The sequence below is a fragment of the Aethalodelphis obliquidens genome, unplaced genomic scaffold (genome assembly GCF_003676395.1).
Source record: "Aethalodelphis obliquidens isolate GAN/ISIS:26980383/991018 unplaced genomic scaffold, ASM367639v1 scaffold41, whole genome shotgun sequence".
Classification (NCBI taxonomy): Eukaryota; Metazoa; Chordata; class Mammalia; order Artiodactyla; family Delphinidae; genus Aethalodelphis; species Aethalodelphis obliquidens.
Window position 1 is genome coordinate 1469020 of NW_020837985.1, and position 8073 is coordinate 1477092.

The 8073-nt window shown below is 40.2% G+C and overlaps 1 pseudogene; it reads left to right on the forward strand.

Moving 5' to 3' along the window:
* Window positions 1-4989: 4989 nt before the first annotated feature.
* LOC113633790 (calreticulin pseudogene) lies at window positions 4990-6153 on the forward strand (annotated as a pseudogene).
* The last annotated feature ends 1920 nt before the right edge of the window (window positions 6154-8073 follow it).

Below are 8073 nucleotides of genomic sequence, written 5' to 3' on the forward strand. Positions count from 1 at the left end.
TTCCATTGCAGGTATGTTTATACTTCTCCTTAGTTTACTCAGACAACTAGTTGCCTCCCAAAAGCCATTTTCCCCTTCTTCCTTATGAACTAAAGCCTAAATTTTAAGCTGAGAACATTATCATTCATTTCTCAACCTTCTTTGCAGCAAGGTGTGCCCATGAAATTAAGTTCTAGATAATAATATATAAGCAGAAATGTTGTATGAAACATTCTGAGTGACATCTTAACAGAGACAGGACAGACTTCTTCCATTCCTCCTTCCCGCTGCCTAGAATCCAGATATAATGGCAAAAGCTTTAGCAGCCATCTTGGACCATGAGGATGGTAGGTGCACATGACAGAGCAGAAAGATAGAAAGCTTGTAGGTCTCTAATTCATGGAGCTTCCTTAGCAGCCCCACACTACTTACCTCCAAAATTACATTACATGAGACAATAAACCCTTGTATGTTTTAGCAACTGTATTTGAGCCTCTTTTTTACAAACAAACAATTCTAAAGTGTACTTCAAGGTCTCCCTGAGTCCTCACTAGGTGAACACATCTTCCTCTCAATGTGTTATACATTCACTTTCCTATCAGTGGTTTTGGCGTTCCCTACACAGTCTTTTAAGGACTGGAGGGGACCCCAACTAGGGAAATAATCTTGAGAAAGAAGAATGGAGCTGGAGGAATCATGCTCCCTGACTTCAGATTATACTACAAAGCTACAGTAGTCAAAACAGTATTGTACTGGCACAAAAAACAGACACATAGAGCAAAGGAACAGGATAGAAAGGACAAAAATAGGGGGGACCTTCAAGATAGTGGAGGATTAAGCCATGGAGATCAACTTCCTCCCCACAAATACATCTACATGTGGAACAACTCTTACAGAACACCTACTGAATGCTGGCAGAAGACCTCAGACTTCCCAAAAGGGAACAGACACCCTCAGGTGACCTATATACAGGGCAGAGCCAAATCTAAAGCTGAACCCCACAATCTGTGCGAACAAAGAAGAGAAAGGGAAATTTCTCCCAGCAGCCTCAGGACCAGAGGAACTTGATGTAGCCTGTATCTGTGGAATACCTGAACAGACAATGAATCATCCCAAAATTGAGATGGTGGACTTTGGGAGCAACTGTAGACTTGGGGTTTGCTTTCTCCATCTAATTTGCTTCTGGTTTTATGTTTATCTTAGTTTACTATTTAGAGCTTATTATCATTGGTAGATTTGTTTATTGATTTGGTTGCTCTCTTCCTTTTTTTTAATATATATATTTTTTTCCTTTTTCTCTTTTTGTGAGTGTGTATGTGTATGCGTCTTTGTGTGATTTTGTCTGTATAGCTTTGCTTTTACCATTTGTCCTAGGGTTCTGTCTGTCCATTTGTTTTGGGGGGATTTTTGGGATTTGTTTGTTTTTTTTAGTCTAGTTTTTAGCTCTTGCTATCATTGGTGGATTTGTTCATTGGTTTCATTGCTCTCTTCTTTCTTTTCTTTATTATTTTTTTATTTTTAATAAAATATTTTTTAATTTTTTATTTTAATAACTTTATTTTATTATTTCTTTTTTTTCCCTCTCTTTTCTTCTGAGCCATGTGGCTGACAGGGTCTTCATGCTGCAGCCAGGTATCAGGTCTGAGCCTCTTAGGTGAGAGAGCCAAGTTCAGAACATTGGTCCACCAGAGACCTCCTGGCCACATGTAATATCAAACGGTGAAAGCTCTCCCAGAGATCTCCATCTCAATGCTAAGACCCAGCTCCACTCAAAAACCAGCAAGCAACAGTGCTGGAAAAGCCATGCCAAACAACTAGCAAGACAGGAACACAACTCCACCCATTAGAAGAGAGGCTGCTTAAAGTCATATTAAGTTCACAGACACCCCAAAACACACCACTGGATGCGGTCCGCCCCACCAGAAACACAAGATCCAGCCTCATGCACCAGAACACAGCCACCAGTCCCCTCCACCAGGAAGCCTACACAACCCACTGAACCAATCTTACCCAATGGGGGCAGACACGAAAAACAATGGGAACTACGAACCTACAGCCTGTGAAAAGGAGACCTCAAAGGCAGTAAGTTAAGCAAAATGAGAAGACAGAGAAATACACAGAAGGTGAAGGAGCAAAGTAAAAAACCACCATACCAAACAAATGAAGAGGAAATAGGCAGTCTACCTGAAAAAGAATTCAGAGTAATGAGAGTAAAGATGACACAAAATCTTGGAAATACAATGGAGAAAATACAAGAAATGTTTAATAAGGACCTAGAAGAACTAAAGAGCAAACAAGCAATGATGAACAACACAATAAATGAAATTAAAAATTCTCTAGAAGGAATCAATAGCAGAATAACTGAGGCAGAAGAACCATAAGTGACTTGGACTATAAAATACTGGAAATAACTAACACAGAGCAGGATAAAGAAAAAAGAATTGAGGACAGTCTCAGAGACAACTGCAACAACATTAAATGCACCAACATTCAAATTATAGGGGTCCCAGAAGAAGAAGAGATAAAGAAAGGGACTGAGAAAATATTTGAAGAGATTATAGTTGAAAACTTCCCTAACATGGGAAAGGAAATAAGTCAATCAAGTCCAGGAAGCTCAGACACTCCCACACAGGATAAATCCAAGGAGAAGCATGCCAAGACACATATTAATCAAACTATCAACAATTAAATACAAAGAAAAAGTATTAAAAGCAGCAAGGGAAAAGCAACAAATAACATACAAGGGAATCCCCATAAGGTTAACAGATGATTTCTCAGCAGAAACTCTACAAGCCAGAAGGGTGTGGCAGGACATATTTAAAGTGATGAAAAGCAAAAACTTACAACCAAGATTACTCTACCCAGCAAGGATCCCATTCAGATTCTACAGAGAAATTAAAACCTTTACAGAGAAGCAAAAGCTAAGAGAATTCAGCACCACCAAACCAGCTTTAAAACAAACGCTAAGAAACTTCTCTAGACAGGAAACACAAGAGAAGGAAAAGACCTACAATAACAAACCCAAAACAATTAAGAAAATGGTAATAGGAACATACATATCGATAATTACCTTGAATGTAAATGGATTAAATGCTCCAACCAAAAGACATAGACTGACTGAATAGATACAGAAACAAGACCCATATATATGCTGTCTGCAAGAGACCCACTTCAGACCTAGGGACACATACAGATTGAATGTGTCTGTATGAGGGGATGGCAAAAGATATTCCATGCAAATGGAAATCATAAGAAAGCTGGAGTAGCAATTCTTGTATCAGACAAAATAGGCTTTAAAATAAAGACTATTACAAGAGACAAAGAAGGACACGACATAATGATCATGGGATCAATCCAAGAAGAAGATATAACAATTGTAAATATTTATGCACCCAACATAGGAGCACCTCAATACATAAGGCAAATGTTAACAGCCATAAAAAGGGAAATCAACAGTAACACAATCATAGTAGTGGATTTTAATACCCCATTTTCACCAATGGACAGATCATCCAAAACAAAAATAAATAAGGAAATGCAAGCTTTAAATGATACATTAAACAAGATGGACTTAATTTATATTTATATTTATTTCCATCCAAAACAACAGAATACACTTTCTTCTTACGTGATCATGGAACATTCTCCAAGATAGATCATATCCTGGGTCACAAATCAAGCCTTGATAAATTTAAGAAAATTGAAATCGTATCAAGCATCTTTTCCGACCACAATGCTATGAGACTAGATATCAATTACAGGAAAAAATTCTGTAAAAAATACAAATGCATGGAGGCTAAACAATACACTACTAAATAACCAAGAGATCACTGAAGACATCAAGGAGGAAATCAAAAAATACCTAGAAACAAATGATAATGAAAACACAATGACCCAAAACTTATGGGATGCAGCAAAAGCAGTTCTAAGAGGGAAGTTTATAGCAATACAATCCTACCTCAAGAAACAAGAAACACCTCAAATAAACAACCTAACCTTACACCTAAAGCAATTAGAGAAAGAAGAACAGAAAAACCCCAAAGTTAGCAGAAGGAAAGAAATCATAAAGATCAGATCAGAAAAAATGAAAAAGAAATGAAGGAAATGATAACAAAGATCAATAAAACTAAAAGCTTGTTCTTTGAGAAGATAAACAAAATTGATAAACCATTAGCCAGACTCATCAAGAAAAAACGGAAGAAGACTCAGATCAATAGAATTAGAAATGAAAAAGGAGAAGTAATAACTGACACTGCAGAAATACAAAGGATCATGAGAGATTACTACAAGCAACTATATGCCAATAAAATGGACAACGTGGAAGAAATGGACAAATTCTTAGAAATGCACAACCTTCCGAGACTGAACCAGGAAGGAATAGAGAATATAAACAGACCAATCACAAGCACTGAGATTGAAACTGTGATTAAAAACCTTCCAGCAAACAAAAGCCCAGGACCAGATGGCTTCACAGGCAAATTCTATCAAACACTTAGAGAAGAGCTATCACCTATCCTTCTCAAACTCTTCCAAAATATAGCAGAGGGAGGAATACTCCCAAACTCATTCTACGAGGCCACCATCACCCTGATACCAAAACCAGACAAAGATGTTACAAAGAAAGAAAACTACAGGCCAATATCACTGATGAACATAGATGGAAATACCCTCAACAAAATACTAGCAAACAGAATCCAACAGCACATTAAAAGGATCATACACCATGATCAAGTGGGGTTTATCCCAGGGATGCAAGGATTCTTCAATATATGAAAATCAATCAATGTGATAAACCATACTAAGAAACTGAAGTATAAAAACCATATGATCATCTCAATAGATGCAGAAAAAGCTTTCAACAAAATTCAACACCCATTTATGATAAAAACCCTCCGGACAGTAGGCATAGAGGGAACTTACCTCAACATAATAAAGGCCAGTCCCTACTGCAGAGCTACTGCTCGAAAAGCGACTTAAAGGGCCCACGCACCACAACCCCCTCGGCCCGCCATGCTGCTGCCCATGCTGCTGTTGCTCCGCCTTCTTGGCCTGGCCACCGCTGAACCCGCCATTTACTTCAAGGAGCAGTTTCTGGATGGAAACGGGTGGACTGAGTGCTGGATCGAATCCAAACACAATCGGATTTTGGCAAATTCGTTCTCAGTTCCGGCAAGTTCTATGGTGACCAGGAGAAAGATAAAGGGCTGCAGACAAGCCAGGGTGCCCGGTCTTACACTGTGTTGGCCAGATTCGAGCCCTTCAGCAATAAGGGTCATACACTGGTGGTGCAGTTCACTGTGAAACGCGAACGGAACATCGACTGTGGGGGTGGCTACTTGAAGCTATTTCCAGATTGTCTGGACCAGAGAGACATGCGTGGAGACTCCGAATACAACATCATGTTTGGCCCGGACATCTGTGGCCCTGGCACCAAGAAGGTTCATGTCATCTTCAACTACAAGGGCAAGAACGTGCTAATCAACAAGGATATCCGTCGCAAAGACGATGAATTCACACACCTTTACATGCTGATTGTGTGGCCTGATAATACCTGTGAGCTAAAGATTGACAACAGCCAGGTGGAGTCAGGCTCCTCGGAGGATGATTGGGATTTCTTGCCCCCTAAGAAGATAAAGGATCCTGATGCTGCAAAGCCTGAAGACTGGGACGAGTGAGCCAAGATTGATGACCCTACAGACTCCAAGCCTGAGGACTGGGACAAGCCTGAGCACATTCCTGACCCTGATGCTAAGAAGCCCGAGGACTGGGATGGAGAGATGGATGGAGAATGGGAACCAACAGTGATTCAGAGCCCAGAGTCCAAGGGGGAGTGGAAGCCCTGGCAGATTGACAACCCAGATTACAAGGGCATTTGGATCCACCCAGAGATAGACAACCCTGAGTATTCCCCTGATAGCAACATCTATGCCTATAAAAACTTTGCTGTACTGGGCTTGGATCTCTGATCTCCAGGCAGGTCAAGTCTGGCACCATCTTTGACAACTTCCTCATCACCAACAATGAGGCATATGATGAGGAGTTTGGCAATGAGACATGGGGTGTCATGAAGGTAGCAGAAAAACAAATGAAAGACAAGCAAGACGAAGAGCAGAGGCTAAAGGAGGAGGAGGGAGGATGAGGATGAGAAAGTGGAGGACGAGAAGGAAGACGCTGTCGCTGGCCAGGCCAAGGGTGAGCTGCAGGGGCCACACTGCCGCCTCCAGGGCTGGACACAGAGCCGGCCATGCATCGTGCAAAATAATGTCTCTATGAGACTGGAGAACTTTCCTTTTTTTTCAGGCAGGTACCAATTTGGGGTGGATTTTGTTCTGTTTCCCACCCTCCCTTTTTTTTTGTTTGTTTGTTTTTTTTAACTGATGTTTTGTCTCTGAATCTCCTTCAGCCCTCAACCCTGGCCTTCATCGTTCTTGATTTGACATCTTTGCTTTCTGTTGTCCCCTTATCTCCCCAGATCCCTTAGTTCCCCTCCAACTTGGGGACTCAGGGTGGGGTGTGGTGTGGAGGAGATGCCCCAGGCCCAAGGTTCCATCTGCTCTCCTTCCTGGATCCCACAGCGGGGTAGGAGAAGAGGGTGACATCACCAGCTCCCCAGCACTGAGAAAGAATGGGGCTCCTAAGGCCTGAGCTCTGACCTCCCTCTCTCCTTTCTCCCCTGCCCCCAAGACTGGGCCACTTCTGAGTGGTGCAGCAGGTTCTAGCTTGGCTCATACTGAGAATGTAAGAACGACAAACAAAATTTCTATTAAATTAAGTTTTGTGTCTTCAAAAAGTAAAATAAAAATAAAACATAATAAAGGCCATATATAACAAAACCAGAGCCAACATCATTCTCAATGGTGAAAAACTGAAACCATTTCCACTAAGATCAGGAAAAAGACAAGGTTGCCCACTCTCACCACTATTATTCAACATAGTATTGGAAGTTTTAGCCACAGCAATCAAAGAAAAAGAAATAAAAGGAATACAAATCGGAAAAGAAGTAAAACCATCACTGTTTGCAGATGACATGATACTATACGTAGAGAATCCTAAAGATGCCACCAGAAAACTACTAGAGCTAATCAATGAATTTGGTAAAGTACCAGGATACAAAATTATTGCACAGAAATATCCTGCAATCCTATACACTAATGATGAAAAATCTGAAAGAGAAATTAAGGAAACACTCCCATTTACCATTGCAACAAAAAGAATAAAATACCTAGGAATAAACCTACCTAAGGAGACAAAAGACCTGTATGCAGAAAACTGTAAGACACTGATGAAAGAAATTAAAGATGATACAAACAGATGGAGAGATATACCATGTTCTTGGATTGGAAGAATCAACATTGTGAAAATGACTCTACTACCCAAAGCAATCTACAGATTCAAGGCAATCCCAATCAAACTACCAATGGTATTTATCACAGAACTAGAAGAAAAAATTTCACAATTTGTATGGAAACACAAAAGACCCCGAATAACCAAAGCATTCTTGAGAAAGAAAAACAGAGCTGGAAGAATCAGGCTCCCAGACTTCAGACTACACTACAAAGCTACAGGAATCAAGACAGTATGGTACTGGCACAAAAACAGAAATATAGATCAATGGAACACGATAGAAAGCCCACAGATAAACCCACACACGTATGGTCACCTTATCTTTGATAAAGGAGGTAAGAATATACAGTGGAGAGAAGATAGCCTCTTCAATAAGTGGGCTGGGAAAACTGGACAGCTACATGTAAAAAGAATGAAATAAGAACACTCCCTAACACCATACACAAAAATAAACTCAAAATGGGTTAAAGACCTAAATGTAAGGCCAGACGCTATAAAATTCTTAGAGGAAAACATAGGAAGAACACTCTATGACACAAATCACAGCAAGATGCTTTTTGACCCACCTCCCAGAGAAATGGAAATAAAAACAAAAATAAACAAATGGACCTAATGAAACTTAAAAGCTTTTGCACACCAAAGGAAACCATAAGCAGAACAAAAAGACAACCCTCAGAATGGGAGAAAATATTTGCAAATGAAGCAACTGACAAAGGATTAATCTCCAAAATTTACAAGCAGCTCATGCAG